Raw genomic sequence first — 21442 nt, 5'->3', positions numbered from 1 at the left:
CTTGATTTTTCCAGGAACTCATTTAGAGTTGGTTCGACTCTGGCTGACTTACAAGGTCAGACCTTTGACCCCCACCCCGAACCAAAGAATCAGCGACAACAGGACTCGAACCCCTGACCTCGGGATTTCAAGTCTGTAGTGCCAGTACGCAAATTACTATATATTATTATATGCAAATTATATTATTATATGAGCTAAAGTATTATGTTTTCATCAGATTTTGGTTTATTTCATTAGGGTTAACCTAACTTCACTTTTCGAGTGTGTACTGACTAATACGGAAGTACCAAATAAACATTTAATAACTTGACATATTATTAATCACATTTTAACTCATTTTATTTGCTCTTTTTATCTTATTTTTAAAGTGATACCTGTAGATTTCCACAAAGATAAAGTAAGATAAACTTTCCAATTGTTTTTTAACTCCTGATGTAGTCAAAGATAAGAGCTTGTCTTCGCGTTTTGTTAATGCTACTATGAAGATACTGTGCTTAATGTTCAATATTATTACCTTTTCCATAGGAAATCCAACAAACTTAGATCATGTGAAAGCTATTAGGGTTTTGGATACACATCCCCTGATTGATGGGTAAGTAGTATTTGTAGGTTTTCACATTAAAAACTGTCCAGACTCTTTTCTGGGGATTCAATTCACAAAAATAAAGTAAGGGAGAGCAAAATGTATTTCAAAATCTAGAGGTGATAATTCTGCTTTTTTCGAATAAAAATCTTAAAAATGGGATTTTATAAATGTGGCAGATCGAGAGGGTAGTTGGCTCCTTGACCTACCCCAAAAGGTGACGCCCATGGCTCTTTAATTAATACGTTTGTTTTGTCATCACCACCTTTTTTTTCCTTTTCCAAAATGAGACGTAAACGCCTGTAATAATAAACAATGTTGCGTTCCTTCGGCAAAGCCTTCAACTGAATTCGCGTATTACTTTTTTTCAACCAATAGGAACCAAAATGAATAGAATCAATCAATTGAAGGATTATATTTATGCAGAAGCATTCAAGTAGACTAGCAAAATAAAATAATGAATTTGAAAAGTTGTAAATACACAGGGCTCTGTTGCCCCTACGCCTATAGTACCGTTTTTGATACAATAAATACAAGTCTTATTTCAATAAATATCCACTACTCAAATGCTCAGATACTACTTGGCAACATATTTTCGATTCTTTTTCTAAACCGTGTCACCAACATGAATTGTCAGCATGTTCCCTCCTAAAAGTGTGAAACAGCATTGATGTCGCGATCTTGACGAATGGTAATAAAAAAAATTAACTGCTATCATAAAAAAGACTTTAATTTTCTGTGTGGCAGTGTGTTAGTGTAAAGTTCAGTTTTCAAAAGTGTATATAATATACATTGTTTTCTAAATGTATCCACGATACAAATTTACCTTTTGGAATCGTTTGACTGTCTGACCACACACCTATTTTCTATCTTGTTTGTCCAAGACAAAACCCGTTACATCTCCACTTTTAGTTGCCCGGATACAAACATATAGCTTCGATATGTACTTAGTGCGTTTTGGTTTTGAGATCATATAGACGCAAAGATGCTTAATCTCTAGGACCAACTGAATCGATATATCTTTTATTGACGCTAAAAAATTTAACCTGTAAGCAAAAATTGGAAGCCCAGAAACAGTGCAGACAAAAAAGGGATTTTGACACCAAAAAAACTACCTATAATTTAAACAACATACCTAGAAGTGGTATTTTTCCAGTCAACAGTTCACTAATCCTGGCGGGGTAAACCGCGCCCTTTTTATCAGGGCTAGTTTTCAGGTAATGCAATTTTTAAGCGGACTGAAAAAACTACCCAAAATCCTTATTTACCCTGTACAGGATTGAGTCAATCCTCTAATTACCTTTGTGCAATTCAGTATTCCAGTAAAACATGACTCACTCTGTATATATTAATGTGAAAACTTTTTCCAGACGGGAAGGAAAAAGGTTTTGTCCGCCAGTACGACAGATGCGGATCTTAACGGTAATCACCGTTGAGATTTGATACTCGCGTGTAGAGAAAGTTTTGGAATTTCCATGTTTGAGATATGGGGGGAGACATTCCTCAAGTTTAGCTCCCACTCGGTTTCATCTACTTTAACGTTATCCCTTAAAGGCATTAAAAGATGGTTAATAATCCCAAAATTTGGTGACTAGTGATAGTTAGCCCATGAACATATGCTATAACTCTCAATTCATGGAGTTAAATTCAGGACAGATTAAAAAAAAACTGAAAAGATAAGGCTATTTCTAATCCTCAACATGAAAGTCATACTGAATAAATACAATAAACACACAGAAGTGAAAATTCCCTTTAGCAAATATCAAACGGTTCGTGGTAACGAACTGTAGTTAAGGAGCGACCCGGCTCAATAGTAACCAAAACTCTAAAAAATTGAATTTTCATATCAATAGCTACATCAAAAGAATTGCATTTTAATGCTGATTTTAAATATATAAGTTTCATCAAGTTTAGTTTTACCCATCAAAAGCTACGAGCCTGAGAAAATTTGCCTTATTTAAGAAAATAGGGGGAAACGCCCCCTAAAAGTCATAGAATCTTAACAAAAATCACACCATCAGATTCACCGTATCAGAGAACCCTACTGAAGAAGTTTCAAGCTCCTATCTACAAAAATGTGGAATTTTGTATTTTTTGCCAGAAGACAAATCACGGGTGCGTGTTTATTTGTTTGTTTGTTTTTTTTTTTTTTTTTTACTTTTTCCCAGGGGTCATCGTATCGACCAAGTGGTCCTAGAATGTCGCAAGAGGGCTCATTCTAACGGAAATGAAAAGTTCTAGTGCCCTTTTTAAGTGACGAAAAAAATTGGAGGGCATCTAGGCCCCCTCCCACGCTCATTTTTTCCCAAAGTCAACGGATCAAAATTTTTAGATAGCCATTTTGTTCAACATAGTCGAAAACCATAACAACAATGGGCTGCAAGTTACAAACTTTGACCAGTGTTTATATATAGTAATTGTTATTGGGAAGTGTACAGACGTTTTCAGGGGGATTTTATTTTGTTTGAGGGGTGGGGCTGAGGGGAGGGTGCTATGTTGGAAGATCTTTCCTTGGAGGAATCTGTCATGGGGGAAGAAAAATTCAAGGAAAAGGGTGCATGATTTTCTAGCATTACTATAAGAAAACAATGAAAAATAAACATGAAAACGTTTTTCAAATGAAAGGTAGGAGAAGCATTGAAACTTAAAACGAAAAGAGATTATTACGCATATGAGGGGTTCAAAAAAATACTTTAGCATAAAGAGCGAGGGTATTTAGGAGGAGATGAATACCTCACTCTTTTTGCTAAAGTATTTTTAGTAATTTCAACTATTTATTCTAGTTGCCTTATTAAGCAACCGAAAAATTGGGGGGCAAATAGGCCTCCTTCTCCACCCCTTATTTATCAAAATCGTCTGATCAAAACTAAGAGAAAGCCATTTATCCAAAAAAAGAATTAATATACAAATTTCATTTTAATAATTTATGTGGGGAGAGCCAAAACCAAACATGCATTAATTCAAAAACGTTCAGAAATTAAATAAAAAAAACTAATTTTTTTAGCTGAAAGTAAGGAGCGACATTAAAACTTAAAACGAACAGAAATTACTCCGTATATGAAATTTGATGTCTCCTCCGCAATCCCTCGCTCTTTACGCTAAAGTTTGACTCTTTGCCACAATTCTACTTTTTAAAACAATTAAAAGCTTTAGCGTAAAGAGCAAGGGATTGCGGAGGAGACAACCCATTTTATATACGGAGTAATTTCTGTTCGTTTTAAGTTTTAATGTCGCTTCTTACTTTCAGCTAAAAAAATTAGTTTGTTTTATTTAATCTTTAACAAAAGAATCAACCGAGTAAATCAAATTGATTAGAAAAGCAGAAAAAAAAATTCATGAATAGAACCATGATAAACTAAAAAACTCTCATATATTTTTTTTTTTACAAAGTTGAATTGAAAATAACAGTTTTTGTCACAAAGTCGAATTGAAAATTAAAGATATACGCCAATAGATTGAAGATATGCAATGTGATTTTAGGGAATTCTATTTTTATGGCAAAAGGATCGCAAAAGTACTGTTTTTAGTAATTTTTGATCAAAATATTATCCATGATTTTTTCTACGAAAAAAGTACTTTTTTTTGTCGTTGCTTGGGGTTTGACACATTCAATCCACAGGTCATACTCGTTTGTACAACTTTATCTCTTTGAACTTAATATCATGAGTAGCTTGCTTGGGTGTCACTTCAAATAATAGTCACTAAATCGATAACCATAATAACTAAGTCGAAAACCATAATAACTATGTATTTGAGGATGATTTACTCCCCTACAATCCCTGGGGGAGGGGCTGCAAGTTACAAACTTTGACCAGTGTTTACATATAGTAATGGTTATTGGGAAGTGTACAGACGTTTTCAGGGGGATTTTATTTTGTTTGAGGGGTGGGGCTGAGGGGAGGGTGCTATGTTGGAAGATCTTTCCTTGGAGGAATCTGTCATGGGGGAAGAAAAATTCAAGGAAAAGGGTGCATGATTTTCTAGCATTACTATAAGAAAACAATGAAAAATAAACATGAAAACGTTTTTTCAAATGAAAGGTAGGAGAAGCACTGAAACTTAAAACGAAAAGAGATTATTACGCATATGAGGGGTTCAAAAAAATACTTTAGCATAAAGAGCGAGGTATTTAGGAGGAGATGAATACCTCACTCTTTTTGCTAAAGTATTTTTAGTAATTTCAACTATTTATTCTACGGCCTTTCTGATTCAGGGGTCAATTTTAAAGAATTGGGACAAAACTTAAGATTTAGTGTAAAGAGCGAGGTATTAACGAGGATACAAACCCCCTTGTATACATAATAAAAATATAAGATTATGAAAGTTTGTTGCGTAAGTTGCTAATTTATAAGTTACGTATATTTTTTACTAATAAAAACGTTCGTTAAAAATTAAAAGTTCTAGTTGCCTTATTAAGCAACCGAAAAATTGGGGGGCAAATAGGCCTCCTTCTCCACCCCTTATTTATCAAAATCGTCTGATCAAAACTAAGAGAAAGCCATTTATCCAAAAAAAGAATTAATATACAAATTTCATTTTAATAATTTATGTGGGGAGAGCCAAAACCAAACATGCATTAATTCAAAAACGTTCAGAAATTAAATAAAAAAAACTAATTTTTTTAGCTGAAAGTAAGGAGCGACATTAAAACTTAAAACGAACAGAAATTACTCCGTATATGAAATTTGATGTCTCCTCCGCAATCCCTCGCTCTTTACGCTAAAGTTTGACTCTTTGCCACAATTCTACTTTTTAAAACAATTAAAAGCTTTAGCGTAAAGAGCAAGGGATTGCGGAGGAGACAACCCATTTTATATACGGAGTAATTTCTGTTCGTTTTAAGTTTTAATGTCGCTTCTTACTTTCAGCTAAAAAAATTAGTTTGTTTTATTTAATCTTTAACAAAAGAATCAACCGAGTAAATCAAATTGATTAGAAAAGCAGAAAAAAAAATTCATGAATAGAACCATGATAAACTAAAAAACTCTCATATATTTTTTTTTTTACAAAGTTGAATTGAAAATAACAGTTTTTGTCACAAAGTCGAATTGAAAATTAAAGATATACGCCAATAGATTGAAGATATGCAATGTGATTTTAGGGAATTCTATTTTTATGGCAAAAGGATCGCTAAAGTACTGTTTTTAGTAATTTTTGATCAAAATATTATCCATGATTTTTTCTACGAAAAAAGTACTTTTTTTTGTCGTTGCTTGGGGTTTGACACATTCAATCCACAGGTCATACTCGTTTGTACAACTTTATCTCTTTGAACTTAATATCATGAGTAGCTTGCTTGGGTGTCACTTCAAATAATAGTCACTAAATCGATAACCATAATAACTAAGTCGAAAACCATAATAACTATGTATTTGAGGATGATTTACTCCCCTACAATCCCTGGGGGAGGGGCTGCAAGTTACAAACTTTGACCAGTGTTTACATATAGTAATGGTTATTGGGAAGTGTACAGACGTTTTCAGGGGGATTTTATTTTGTTTGAGGGGTGGGGCTGAGGGGAGGGTGCTATGTTGGAAGATCTTTCCTTGGAGGAATCTGTCATGGGGGAAGAAAAATTCAAGGAAAAGGGTGCATGATTTTCTAGCATTACTATAAGAAAACAATGAAAAATAAACATGAAAACGTTTTTCAAATGAAAGGTAGGAGAAGCATTGAAACTTAAAACGAAAAGAGATTATTACGCATATGAGGGGTTCAAAAAAATACTTTAGCATAAAGAGCGAGGGTATTTAGGAGGAGATGAATACCTCACTCTTTTTGCTAAAGTATTTTTAGTAATTTCAACTATTTATTCTACGGCCTTTCTGATTCAGGGGTCAATTTTAAAGAATTGGGACAAAACTTAAGATTTAGTGTAAAGAGCGAGGTATTAACGAGGATACAAACCCCCTTGTATACATAATAAAAATATAAGATTATGAAAGTTTGTTGCGTAAGTTGCTAATTTATAAGTTACGTATATTTTTTACTAATAAAAACGTTCGTTAAAAATTAAAAGTTCTAGTTGCCTTATTAAGCAACCGAAAAATTGGGGGGCAAATAGGCCTCCTTCTCCACCCCTTATTTATCAAAATCGTCTGATCAAAACTAAGAGAAAGCCATTTATCCAAAAAAAGAATTAATATACAAATTTCATTTTAATAATTTATGTGGGGAGAGCCAAAACCAAACATGCATTAATTCAAAAACGTTCAGAAATTAAATAAAAAAAACTAATTTTTTTAGCTGAAAGTAAGGAGCGACATTAAAACTTAAAACGAACAGAAATTACTCCGTATATGAAATTTGATGTCTCCTCCGCAATCCCTCGCTCTTTACGCTAAAGTTTGACTCTTTGCCACAATTCTACTTTTTAAAACAATTAAAAGCTTTAGCGTAAAGAGCAAGGGATTGCGGAGGAGACAACCCATTTTATATACGGAGTAATTTCTGTTCGTTTTAAGTTTTAATGTCGCTTCTTACTTTCAGCTAAAAAAATTAGTTTGTTTTATTTAATCTTTAACAAAAGAATCAACCGAGTAAATCAAATTGATTAGAAAAGCAGAAAAAAAAATTCATGAATAGAACCATGATAAACTAAAAAACTCTCATATATTTTTTTTTTTACAAAGTTGAATTGAAAATAACAGTTTTTGTCACAAAGTCGAATTGAAAATTAAAGATATACGCCAATAGATTGAAGATATGCAATGTGATTTTAGGGAATTCTATTTTTATGGCAAAAGGATCGCAAAAGTACTGTTTTTAGTAATTTTTGATCAAAATATTATCCATGATTTTTTCTACGAAAAAAGTACTTTTTTTTGTCGTTGCTTGGGGTTTGACACATTCAATCCACAGGTCATACTCGTTTGTACAACTTTATCTCTTTGAACTTAATATCATGAGTAGCTTGCTTGGGTGTCACTTCAAATAATAGTCACTAAATCGATAAAATAAAAAAAACGAGTTTTTTTTTACGGAAAGTAAGGAGCGACAATAAAGCTTAAAACGAACAGAAATTCCTTCATATGTGAAAGGGACTGTTTCTTCATCAACGCCCCGCTCTTTACGCTAAAGTTTGACTCTTTCTCTTAACTCTACTTTTTAAAACAGTTAGAAAAACTTTAGCGTAAAGAGTGGGCCGTTGATGAGGAAGCAGCCCCTTTCACATACGAAGTAATTTCGTGTTCGTTTTAAGTTTTAACGTCGCTCCTTACTTTTTGTTAAAAAAACTAGTTTTTTTGTTTAATTTCTGAACGTTTGAGCCAAAATCATGTTTTGATTTTGGCTCTCTGCAGATGAATAATTAAAACGAAATTTGCATATTTATTTTTTGGCTAAACGGCTTTCTCGTAGATTTTATCGAATGATTTTGAGAAAAAAGGAGCGGGGGAGGAGGCCTAGTTGCCCTGTGATTTTTTGATTACTTAAAAAGGCAACTAGAACTTTTAATTTTTTACGAATCTTTTTATTAGTAAAAGATATACGTAACTTGTAAATTAACATACGTAACGAACTTCTGTATTCTCATGTCCTTATTAAGTATATGAGGGGGTTCATCCCTTCGTCATTACCTCACTCTTTAGACTAAAGCTTAAATTTTGTCCCAATTTCTTAAGAATGACCCCTGAATCACAAAAGCCGCAGAATGAATAGTTGAAATTACTAAAAATACTTTGGCGTAAAGAGCGAGGTATTAGGAGGAGGTGTGCCCATCATATACATAATAATTTCTGTTCGTTTTAATTTTTAATTTTGCTCCTTACTTTCAGCTGAAAAAACTTTTTCATATTTACTTGTTCATTGTTTTTTTTTTTTTAATAATGCTTGAAAATCCTGCGCTCCCTTCATGGAAATTTTTTTTTATCCTTTTATAACATATCCCCCTCTTCGCAACGCCCCCGAACCAAAAAATCCCCCTGAAAACGTCTGTACACTTCCAAATAACCATTACTATATGTAAGCACTGGTCAAAGTTAATAACTTGTAGCCCCTCCCACGAGGACTATGAGGGAGCAAGTCGTACCCAAAGACAAAGTTATAAGGCTTTTCGACTACGCTGAATAAAATGGCTATCTCAAAATTTTGATCCGGCGACTTTGGGAAAATAATTAGCGTGGGAGGAGGCCTAGGTTGCCTCCAATTTTTTGGTCACTTAGAAAGAACAACTAGAACTTTTCATTTCCGTTAGAATGACTCCTCTCGCAAGATTCTAGGGCCACTGGGTCGATTCGATCGCCCCTAAAAAAAAAACAACAAAAAAACACGCATCTGTGATCTGCCTTCTGTAAAAAATACAAAATTCCATATTTTGGTATATAGAAGCTTGAAACTTCATCAGTAGGGTTCTATGACTTTTAGGGGTTGTTTCCCCCTATTTTCTAAAATAGAGCAAATTTTCTCAGGCTCGTAACTTTTGACGGGTAAGATTAAACTTGATGAAGTTTATATATTTAAAATCAGCATTCAAATGCGATTCTTTTGATGTAGCTACTGGTATCAAATTATCATTTTTTAGTATTTTGGTTACTATTGAGCCGGGTCGCTCCTTACTACAGTTCGTTATTTTCTAAAATAAGGCAAATTTTCTCAGGCTCGTAACTTTTGATGGGTAAGAGTAAACTTGATGAAACTTATATATTTAAAATCAGCATAAAAATGAGATTCTTTTGATGTAGCTATTGGTATCAAATTATCATTTTTTAGTATTTTGGTTACTATTGAGCCGGGTCACTTCTTACTACAGTTCGTTACCACGAACTGTTTGATGTATGTATCACTTATCTTGCTAAATGGTGGGGTTTATGTTCTGCGGCTACCGTCTGCGTTATAAAGCAAAAATTAGTACAATACATTTGTACTTCATCACGTCACTTAATGAAACAAAAAGTTCATTCACATCCATGTAAAATCGCCTAAAAACAATGTTAGGTCTGCGTTACTAAACGAAAAACTATATATATATATATATATATATATATATATATATATATATATATATATATATATATATATATATATATATATATATATATATATATAAGCACACAGAAACAGCCAACCATTCTCATTTACCATTCTAAGAAAATAACTGTCCAAATATGGAAATTCTGAAATATAGAATAAATATAAATAAAAATAGCTCTAAAATAAAATTACAATGAATGAAAAAAAATAGGCGTATAAATAAAATGCCTTTAAAGATTGTAATTAGTTTTCTAGCCCCATTTGGCCAAGTATGATAACCCAGGACATAGCGCATTGTGAATGCTTGAAGGACTTTTTACAAAAATCTCTTAATACTTCTCTCTCTTTATCATATTTTTTGCAGCTGAAAATAAGGTGGCGTATGTCTTTATACTCTCCACGAGTGCCATAATATAGGTATGGACCGTTTTCCGTTCCAAAAAGGTAGATTTCGTTTTTGCATGACATCTGAAGTGAAGTTTTCACGTTGAAAGGATAAGAGATTGGAGATGCTTCCCTTTTCAAGGTTGTTCATAATCATTCAGATCTTGGAGCTGAGTATGTGACGTATGTGACGAATGGAGCCGAATCACTTTTTCATCAAAGGTTTCGAGCTGAATGAAGACAGAAATTCTGGACCTGTAATATGGGTAAAAGCGATGGGCTCCAGTTGGGCTATAATTTACACTAGTTGCCAATTATTAACATATAAGGCTATGAAAAGTAACTAATACAACATATTATTGTGCGAAAAGTGACTAATAAAAAGGATTTATTCTTTAGTTTCTCTCCTTCTGGAGTTTTCTGTAGTAAGGTGTATGAACTTAACTTTGACAGCGTTTTAGATATTTTCTTTACTCAATAATTTTTCTTGATAATCTACGGGGCTCACTCACTGTGGTGTAAAATGATTAAGTTCAATATGTTGTTTTTGATTTCTAAATATTAGGATGAAGGGGGGGTGAGTCTCTTTTTTTGGACCATGTTAACAGTTTGGAAAACATTTGATAGGTTTGCTGGAAAGGGTTATAGGTCGTGAAAAATATTATTGTAAAAATCTACCATAATTCTTAGAGATAGTGAAATTTTTTTTTGTCATAAATATTAGGACATTTAGGGGGGGCTCCTTCTTGGAAGTGGTTAACACATTGTAAAAAATAATGAGAAATATTTTGGGATATTATACCTTGGTTTTTAGAGTACGGCGTAATTCTCTTATCAAAAGGTACCTCGATAGCTTTCAAGATGATTGGACTGATTGATATTGAATATATTGGTTTAAAAAATCTTCTTGCGGAGTTATTTTTAGTGTGGTTTCTTATTAATGACCTAAGATTCTGTGGAAATTGAATGTTATCACTGGAATCTAAGGTGCAATATGTTTTAAAAATGATCGAAGCCTATGCGGTTCGGCAGTACACCATGTGATCCAAAAGGGATTTAACGAAAGAATGATTTCCCTGAATAATAAAAATGGAAAAGAACTGAATATTGTTCAAGATGATTTGAAAGAAATTGTATGAATTAATAAAGATGAAAAAGAAAGAAATTGGAAAAGAATGAAAATGATAGATTATAGATTTTTTAGTTAAGGCATTAAATCTGAACAGTAATGTACCAGCGGATAAATTTTTAATTCAGAATTACGATCCTGATATTATACTTTTTAACCAAGAAGAGTTAAAGTGTCCAAAGTTTGGCATCACAGTCCCTAGGAAGAGGTTAGGTTCTTTGTCCAGTGAGTACCGAAGGACATGTCTCATCGTAAAAAGTGTATACAACACACTAAAAAGAGTGTTAAAGCAACACCATGGGACCAATGTGATCGGATGAGCAATTTTAAGCATTATTTTTATGTAAATATGTGTATTTTTCTGAATGATTTTTTTGAATATATTTAGTCAATAAATATCTTTAAGCTTATTTAGTCTTTATATTTAGAATAGATCTAGCTCATGGGTAAAGTCCTATTTTAAGTGTATCCCCTTTTGTGAGCGTCTAAGGCATATCACCCTTCAACAGGGCCTCATTGGGGGATTTAGAAACTTCCCTTAAAAAAGAGCAGATCTTGAAATACAGAAAATAACTGGTTAAGATTTAATAAAATCGAACAGTAAAAAGTTGGTATAGGGTAATATGTAAGACAGAAAGTGTAAATTAAAGAAAAATCGAACAGTATGATGGCCCAAAACTTCAAGAGAGCCCGGGCTCAAAAGGGATTATAGAGTGTTATCCTTAAAAAGAGACCAAATATTAAAATACAGGTAATAATCGCATAAAGATTAATAAAATGGAAACAGAAAAGATTAAAAAAAATTGTAGAGGGTAAAATGTAGGTAAGAAAGTGAAAAGAATCAAACAGAATGTCAATTCCAAATCCCAGAAGGGCCAGGACCAGACCAGGAGATAAAGAAACCAAATCTTAAAATAAAGAAAATAATCGGATAAATTTAATGAAACGGAAACAGAAAAACTTTTAAAATGCTGACACAGGGTAAAATGTAAGCTCTAAAGTGCGTGATAAAGAGGAATAGAACAGTATGATGGTTCTAAGCTTCAAAGAAGCCTGGGCCCAAGAGGGAGATGTAAAGAACTCCCCTTAAAATGAAGCAAATCTTAAAATAAATAAAAATAATCTCCTAAAATTGAATAAATGGGAAAAGAAAACATTAAGAATTTGATATAAGATAAAATGTAAGCTACAAATTGTGAGTTAAAGACGAATCGAAGAGTGTGTCTTCTACAAACCCCAAATGTCGAACATCGAACATTCGACATTATGAACACAATCCAACATTATGATGATCCCAAATTCCAGAAGAGCCCCGACCCAAGCAAGGGATATAGAGAGTTCCCCTTAAAAAAAAATTAAATCCTAAAACACAGAAAATAATTGGATACATTTAATAAAATGGAAACAAATAAACACAAAAAAGTTGATATAGGGTAAAATATGAGCTAAAAGGTGTGAGTTAAAGAAGAACCTAACACTATGGTGGCTCCAAATTTAAGAAGGCCCTGGCCCAAGAGGGGATATATAAATTTTTCCTTAAAAAAGGCTGAATCTTAAAATACAGAGAACAATCGGGTTAAAATTAAAAAAATGGAAACAGAAAACACTAAACAGTTTATAGAGGTTAAAATGCAAGCTAAAAACTGTGAGTTAAAGAAGAATCGAAGAGTATGTCAGCCTCTTACAGGGTAAAATGAGAGCCGGGGCCTCAAGACTGGGATATAGAGACTTTCCTTAAAAAGACCAAATCTTGTAATCTAGACAATAATCGGATAAAACTTAATAAAACGGACACTGAATAAGAGACAATATTTTCTTTGTATTCAAGTTGCCGTGAGGAACGCGATATCTTCTAATGCAATGTTGTAAGAGCTCCGCTGTGTCCCAATACGATGTTGTAGTATGCCCCATATCTCCCTATAAAATGTCGCAGTATGCTAATATCGTCCTATACCGTGTCACAGCATGCCCCATATCTCACTACACAATGTCCTCAATGCAATGAGGACATTGCAATCAAATCAGTATTGATTCTGAGTTCAAAGTGAACACACCTGGATTAAATTGGATATTTTATGAACTTATTAACTGTCGGGAGTGGTGTCTCCCCTAAACTGCGGCGAATAGGTAGCAGAAACCTATTATGCCCCCAGAGTATGACTTACAGCCCTATTTCCAGGACACTGGGGGGAGGGGGTATCAATCTTAAAGGCATTGTTATATGGTCGTTGGACTTTTCTGAACCAAGTCAATATCTCACAATTTCGATCAGATTCGTTTGGTGAAAAGAGTGGTACTCGGAAGGGGGGCTAGTTGCCCTCTATTACTTATAACTCTTAATAAGGAACTAGAAATTTCAGCCAAATGAGATTCCTCTACGGTTTACACAACCACCCATTCAATAAAAAACCTCAAATGCCCCCGGGGCGTAACTTAAAACCCTTACCCCCTTGCTCCAGGGGTTCGCTTCAACCCCAAAAGCCATTTTATTGATATTTGGACTATTTTGAATAAAATGACTACCTAACAATTTCTATCACAAACACTAAAAACAAGAAGAACAATAGGGAATTTCTCAAGACAGTGGGAAACAAATTAGAATGAATATTTCGGCCCTATGTCCAAGGGCCGTTCTCAGCAATACGAATGAGAAAAAACAACTTACAAGAGGATAAAATCAATAAAACTTAAATTAAAAGGACTGATAAAAGTGCCAGCCTAGCTTTTTATAGATTAATAGATATTAACACAGAACCTGTCACAAATAGACCTATGAGATCAGCAGCGAAAAAAGCTAGGCTGGCATTAAAGACGTGTTTTTAAATCATTCTCTTTCATTTCAATGAATTGCCTCGTTTCATCACGATTTATTTATCAGTCCAGGTTGAACTTCGCTGAGGTAAGGATGCTGGGACTGTTTTGAAAAACTGTTCATTTTTATTGATTTTATCCTCTTGTAAGTTGTTTTTTCTTATTCGTATTGCTGAGGACGGCCCTTGGAAATAGGGCCAAAATATCATTCTAATTTGTTTCCTACTACCTTGAGAAATTCCCTATTGTTCTTCTTGTTTTTAGTGTTTGTGATGAAAAGGCAGTGTAGTCTTCGTGGTTAAAATTTTTTATCAGATGCATCTCGAGAAAATGCAAGGTATAGGGGGTATCTTCCCTCTGATCAGTTTGAATCTTAAAAAGGGTACTAGAATTCCTCATTACCAATCCAATGAGACCCTTCCAAAGTTTTTACGTCCACCCTTTCTATACAAACCTTATATTCCCCCAGGATATAACTTACAATCCTCGCCCCGAGGGCTTCGGGGGGGGGGGGGTCATCCTCAACGACACAATTTCAAGACTTTTAAACTATGTTGAACATAATGGCGATCTCACAGTTTTGATTGGTCGTGTTTAGAAAAATAATGGGCGTGGGAGGGGGTTCATTGCCCTCCAATCACTTACAACTTTTAAAAGGGGTACTAGCCCTTCCAATTTCCAATCAAAACAGTCCTTTTCGAAGTTTTTACAACAACTCCTTCTATAGGAAGTGCCATGGTCTAAAACCAAAAATTAAAATATATTGTGCCAACATCTTTCCTTACTTAGGCAGCGCTATTGCACTGCTTTTATGGAAAGAGTGGTCGTACCTTCCAGATATGATGAAAGGGCATTTTAAATCTTTAACTTTTGTTTGAATGAGCTGTCTCCCAATCTTTTAAGACCCTCAGTTCCATTTGATCATCCCTCGAAAAACAACAACAAACAACATACGTCCGTGGTCTTTAAATAATGACGAAGGCCATACTGACTTTTTATCATAACATAAAAACACTAGTTTTTCTAACTGAAAGTAAGGAGCGACATTGAAACTTAAAACGAACAGAAATTACTCCGTATATGAAATGGGTTGTCCCCTCCGCAATCCCTCGCTCTTTATGCTAAAGCTTTTAATTGTCTTAAAAAGCAGAATTGTGGTAAAGAGTCAAACTTTAGCGTAAAGAGCGAAGGATTGCGGAGGGGACAACCCATTTCATATACGGAGTAATTTCTGTTTGTTTTAAGTTTTAATGTAATTTCTGAATGTTTTTGAATTAATGCATGTTTGATTTTGGCTCTCCACACATAAATTATTAAAATGAAATTTACATTTTAATTCCTTTTTTGGCTAAATGGCTTTCTCTTAGTTCTGATCAGACGATTTTGAGAAATATGGGATGGGGAAGGAGGCCTAGTTGCCATGTAATTTTTCAGTTACACAAAAAGGCAACTATAAATTTTAATTTTTAACTAATTTTTTATTAGTAAAAAGTATACGTAACTTAAGAATTAACTTACGTAACAAACTTTTATATTCTTAAATTTTATTATGTATATGAGGGGGTTTGTACCCTCGTTAATACCTCGCTCTTTACACTAAATCGTAAGTTTTGTGCCGATTCTTTAAGAATGACCCCTGAATCAGAAAGGCCGTAGAATAAATAGTTGAAATTACTAAAAATACTTTAGCATAAAGAGCGAGATATTTATCTCCTCCTAAATACCTCGCTCTTTATGCTAAAGTATTTTTAGAACCCCTCATATGCGTAATAATCTCTGTTCGTTTTAAGTTTCAATGGATCTCCTTACTTTCAATTGAAAGAATTTTTCCATGTTTATTTTTTCATTTTTTTTATAGTAATTTTAGAAAATCCTGCGCCCTTTTTATTGAATTTCTGTTCCCCCATGACATATTTCTCCAAGGAAAGATCCTCCCACATAGCCCCCTCCCTTCAACCCCACCCTCAAAACCAAAAAAAAATCCACTGAAAACGACTGTACATTTCCCAATAACCATTATTATATGTAAACACTGGTCGAAGTTTGTAACTTGCAGCCCCTCCCCCAGGGACTGTGGGGAGTAAGTCATTCCCAAAGACATAGTTATTATTGTTTTTGACTATGCTGAACAAAATGGCTATCTCAAAATTTTGAGCTGTTGACTTTGGAGAAAAAATGAGCGTGGGAGGGGGCCTAGGTGCCCTCCAATTTTTTTTGTTCACTTAAAAAGGGCACTAGAACTTTTCATTTCCGTTAGAATGAGCCCTCTTGCAACATTCTAGGACCACTTGTTCGATACAATGACCCCTGGGAAAAAAAAAACAAACAAATAAACACGCACCCGTGATTTGTCCTCTGGCAAAAAATACCAAATTCCACATTTTTGTAGATAGGAGCTTGAAAATTTTGCTATGGGGTTCTCTGATACGCCGAATGCGATGGTGTGATTTTTGTCAAGATTCGGTGACTTTTAGGGGGTGTTTTCCCCTATTTTCTAAAATAAGACAAATTTTCTCAGGATCGTAACTTTTGATGACGAAGACCAAATTTGATGAAACTTATATATTTAAAATCAGCACGAAAATCCGATTCTTTTGATGTATATTTAGAGTTTCGTTTACTATTGAGCCGGGTCGCTCCTTACTACAGTTCGTTACCACGAACTGTTTGAAAAACAACAAAATTGGGGCTGTTAATTTTTTTCATATTGCGGCAAGTTTTCTTTCATTTATATATATAGCGCGCTGAGGACGGGTTCCGTGCATAGAGCAAAAGTTATCAAGCGTTATCACCATGGATATATTCCATTTTGTTTTAGTTGTTGTTGTTTTCATTCTGATCATTCTTTAGCAAAAAATACCCAATTCCAAATATTTGTAGATGAGAACTTAACAGTTCTATAGTAGGGTTGTCTGATTGTCTTGTTGTTAGAGATGGGCGCTGATGTCTCAAAGGATGCATTTAATACCTAAACATCCTAGCTCTCATTGAGCCTTCAGATAAATGCAGAATATTTCTAATGAAGGTGCAGGGGGGATAGAAATTGAAATGTAGTTGCTCTTGATTTCCAGGAATATTTCTGTTGTTTCTCTGTTGCTGCTCAATTGTGTGTGTGAGTGCATTTCTCATGGAAGGAATCATCAGGATAAATTTCCTATGGGGAGATTTTCTGTTGGAGGGGGATTTTTCGGGGTATATTTTCTGCGGGAGGAAATTTTCTACTGGAGTAACCTTTTGGGAGGGAATCCCACTTTATTAGTGCGATTTTAACGATTCGTAGTGGGATTTTTCACGACTCGTAATCCGATTTTTCTAATATAGTGGTAAAGAGGTCAAAGAACAATTATTGAAGATTTTGAATACGAAAAAACCCGGCGATTTTAGCAGAATTTATATAGATCCTTATATAAAGAAGGAATTTAAGAGTGTGATAGCATAAAAGCAAGTGCTTGGTTTCTATAGAAAGCAGATTACGTACTATGATGATTTTTTTTCACGAATCTACTCTGCCTCGGTAGCTGGCGTTATGCTGCTCACGTTAGAGACTTGGTTCATGACCCAGACACATATGATCAAGGTAGTTGCAGTACAGGTGAAACATCTCCGCAAAATCTAATACGTTTGATATTTCAACAGGGTACGGAACTTGGAAATCCTCCAGTCTTTCAGTGTACCATCCCTGTCTGAGCAGCTTGAGTCTCGCTCGCTAAGTTGGTGCTGTCATCTACTCCGACTAGTGTCTGAGTTATAAGGCCCTTATAGTCCTAAGTTTTATAGATTCAGCCGATAGAAGAGCTTTAATGAAGGTTCTATCCTTCTACGGTATACCAGGTAAAATATATTGAAGTGATTAGTGTTACTATGATGATAATGGTCAATTATGGTTCTGAAACGTTGGCACTCCATAAGATGGAATGAAATTTATCAGATGTTTTTTTTCAGAGGATTGTCTACGGATTATTTTGGCTGGCTGACTGTATTTCAAACAGTAAACAGTGCAAACCTGTAGTTCTGTTCCAGTTTCTAGGATTAAAATAAGAGAAAGGCTGAGATTCCTATGAAAACTTCTGCTATGAACAATGACATATTAAATATTATCAGCCTTTTGGGCCAAACATCGGCCTTTAAGACCAAAGCAAAAGCAGGTGGAGCCCAAATTGGGTGGGAAGAGGTCGTAAGAAGGATTTAAGGGAAATTGGAACTTCTTTAAAGGGTTTAAAGAGGGAGGTTTTGAATAGATTAAGATAAAGAACGAGCGTGCGTGGTTGTGTTTGCCTTGTGCGGCTTGGTGCTCCAGCGAGCTGTTAGTAGTGGCTGTGGTATTAATAGTTCAATTACATCAAAGCGTTAGTTTAAACTTCTTTTGCTTACGATATAACCCTCTTTGATGACGTTGAAAACAAAGCAAAAGTTCTCCTATCGTCGACAGTTTTTGCGATATAAGTGTTCAAAGTTTTTTTTTTATTATTATTATTTAAGATATTTTCTATTTCTTTTAAACGGAATAAAGGAAAAAGGTTTTAAGAAGAGTATTTTGACAAATAAAATCTCGTGTTCGTCTGCCCGTCCAGTATTCGCAATGTCAAGCTTTTTTTTTTTTTTTTTTTTTCTTCCAAAAAATACACAAAATAGAAATCAAGAAAAAAATAAAAATTGAATTCTTCAAACATTGTTGGTGCTAAGAAAAACTGTTTGGGAAAAGCCTTTTGGGAACTAGGGTGGGCTGTAGCTCTAGGGACATTTTCTAATAATTGACGAACTTATTTTGTTAATAAATCCAAAACACCCAACTTGAAAAAAAAAACGAAAAAAAGTTATCCCACAAAAAACTGGATGGTAGAAATTTATTAAAGAACATATTAATTAAAATCTGTTAATAAAAAAACTAGGATGTCCAAGTTTAGTACAAAAGTTATTTTTAAATTCGGTTATTATTATTGAGTGGTATTGTTTAATAATAATGCAATTGACAGTATTTTATGTTTTTTGACGATTTGCAGGATTTAATTAACTTATGTAATTTCAAATCCATCCATACTATTTTTGAAATAGTTATGAAACTGATCGATTAAGTAATATAAACATAAACAGTAATGAGTTACTAGCAATATTTAATTACTTACTCATATAATATACTCTATTTTTCAAACAGCAGGTGATAAGAAGCCCTATCCCTCATGCAGGAGAAAATTGTAAATAATATTACGTTTCCATAGTTTTTAATATTACTCTTATGTTAAAATACACTTATCTTGCTATAGTTACAATTATTGATACACTTACTTATTTCTTTCTGAAGTTAAATTTGTTGTCCCACTTACTTATTTCTTATATTGAAGTTACAGGTGTTGCTATTGCCAAACTGAAATTCTATCAAGATAAATCTCTTATAGAAATTAAACATGATGGCACCTGCCTTTCTTTACAGTTAAATGGATAAATCGAGAAATTAAAAGTTTTTCCAGCCAGAAAAAAAAACACATTCATTTTTTTTCATTTTTTTCGTGGTAACGAACTGTAGTAAGGAGCGACCCGGCACAATAGTAACCAAAACTCTAAAAAATGGAATTTTTATACCAATAGCTACATCAAAAAATTGCATTTTTAATGTTGATTTTAAATATATAAGTTTCATCAAGTTTAGTCTTACCCATGAAAAGTTACGAACCTGAGAAAATTTGCCTCATTTTAGAAAATAGGGGGAAACATCCCCTAAAAGTCATAGAATATTAACGGAATTCACATCATCAGATTCAGCGTATCAGAGAACCCTGTTATAGAAGTTTCAAGCTCCTATCTACAAAAATGTGGAATTTTGTATTTTTTGCCAGAAGGCAGGTCACGGATGCGTCTTTATTTGTTTGTTTGTTGCTTTTTTTTTGCTTTTATGGCACTTGGTATTAACCAAGTGACAATTAGCAATCGCAAATTCTGTCGGTCTGTCTATCTGTCCCGGTTTTGCTGCGTTAGGCACTTCCAGGTAAGCTAGGACGATGAAATTTGGCAGGCGCATCAGGGTCTGGACCAGATTAAATTAGAAATAGTCTTTTTCCCGATTTGACCATCTGGGGGGGGGGTGTTAATTCGGAAAAATAGAAGTATTTTTAACTTACGAACGGTTGATCAGATCTTAATGAAATTTGATATTTGGAAGGATATCGTGGCTCAGAAATGTGATTTTAAATCCCGACCAGATCTGGTGACATTGGGGGGGGATTTGGGACGGCGAAGTCTAAAATCTTGGAAAACACTTAGAGTGGAGGGATCGGGACGAAACTTGGTTGGAAAAATAAAGACGAGTCCTAGATACATGATTGATATAACCGGAACGGATCCACTCTCTTTGGGGTAGTTGGGGGGGGGGGTCAATTCTGAAAAATTAGAAAAAAATGAGGTATTTTTAACTTGCGAACGGGTGATCGGATCTCAATGAAATTTGATATTTAGAAGGATATCGTGTCTCAGAGCTTCACCTTCCCTGTAATAACTTCACTATCCCTCTTGTTGATTGTATTCGTTGGCTTGGTATCTCTATTACTAACAATCTTTTGAGCTTACGTCAGCGTACTGTTTGTGATTTTTTGCAACAAAAATTGTTGCAAACAGAGGAAAGTATAATAGACTGCGCTGGCCAAACTTTATTCTACTTTTTGTGATCATTCTGTCCTTTATGCTTCAAGTCTTTTCCCATCTCTTAATAATGGCAATTTAAAAAGAATTCGCATAAATTATTTCAAATTCTGCAAATTTTTTCTGTATCTTCCACCTTGGACAAAATACCGGACTCTTGTTAGAACATTTTCAATTCCTGATATAACTTTAAAGTTGGAGATTCTTCACAGAAAAATCTCCAGTACAGCTTCTGCGCGCCTATCCCCTCACCACCGTCTTATCCGTTTTTTTTTTTGTTGAATTTGTGTGTGTATTTGTTTTTCTCTTTGTGTTTTTTTATATCTATTCTTACTCCACCATATTTACTTTATGTATCGTGTGGGTGAAAAATAAAATAAACAAATAAATAAATGTCGTCGGACCTACCCTAATGTCTTAATGCAGTGTCGTCGGAACTACTCTATCCCTTAGTGCACTGTTGTTGGAACTACCTCAATCTTTCAATGCAATGTCGTTGAAACTACCCATGTGTCTTAATTTATTGCGACATAAGCCCCTGCCTACGACTGCTGAAATAGCTACAAAAAGAAATTATAATTACTGGGTAGGAAAGTGTGTTATAACCTGCTATTGGGATTCCTACTGATGAAGAAAATTGATGTCTCAAAATTTTGATTGGATGTTTGTTTTGGGAGATGAAGGTCTTGGGGAGAGGGGGCTGGTTGCCCTCAAACCCCTTCGACTCTCAAAAATGACACTAAAACTTCCAGTTTCCAATCAGATCATTGCCAACTGAAGTTTATACGACCAACCATTCCATAAAGCCTTATCTAACCCCAGAGCGTAACTCACAACCCCCGCCTCAGGGCCCTGGGGGGTTGAGTCAACCCTGGAGGTATTTTCATGTGTTCTTTGGATTGCTCTGAACAAAATGCCTATCATACAATTTCAGT

General features: G+C 34.3%; 1 protein-coding gene across 1 annotated transcript in view; it reads left to right on the top strand.

Annotated features, from left to right (window-relative positions):
• Window positions 1-443: 443 nt before the first annotated feature.
• Window positions 444-21442, top strand: part of LOC136032954 (dipeptidase 2-like) — a 285294-nt gene continuing 264295 nt past the window's right edge. Inside the window, exon 1 of the mRNA XM_065713438.1 lies at window positions 444-592. The gene's annotated coding sequence lies outside the window, so the exon portion shown is untranslated. The remainder of the gene's footprint in view (window positions 593-21442) is intronic.

The sequence above is a fragment of the Artemia franciscana genome, chromosome 11 (assembly GCF_032884065.1).
Source record: "Artemia franciscana chromosome 11, ASM3288406v1, whole genome shotgun sequence".
Classification (NCBI taxonomy): Eukaryota; Metazoa; Arthropoda; class Branchiopoda; order Anostraca; family Artemiidae; genus Artemia; species Artemia franciscana.
This window is presented reverse-complemented; position numbering and strand designations above follow the sequence as displayed.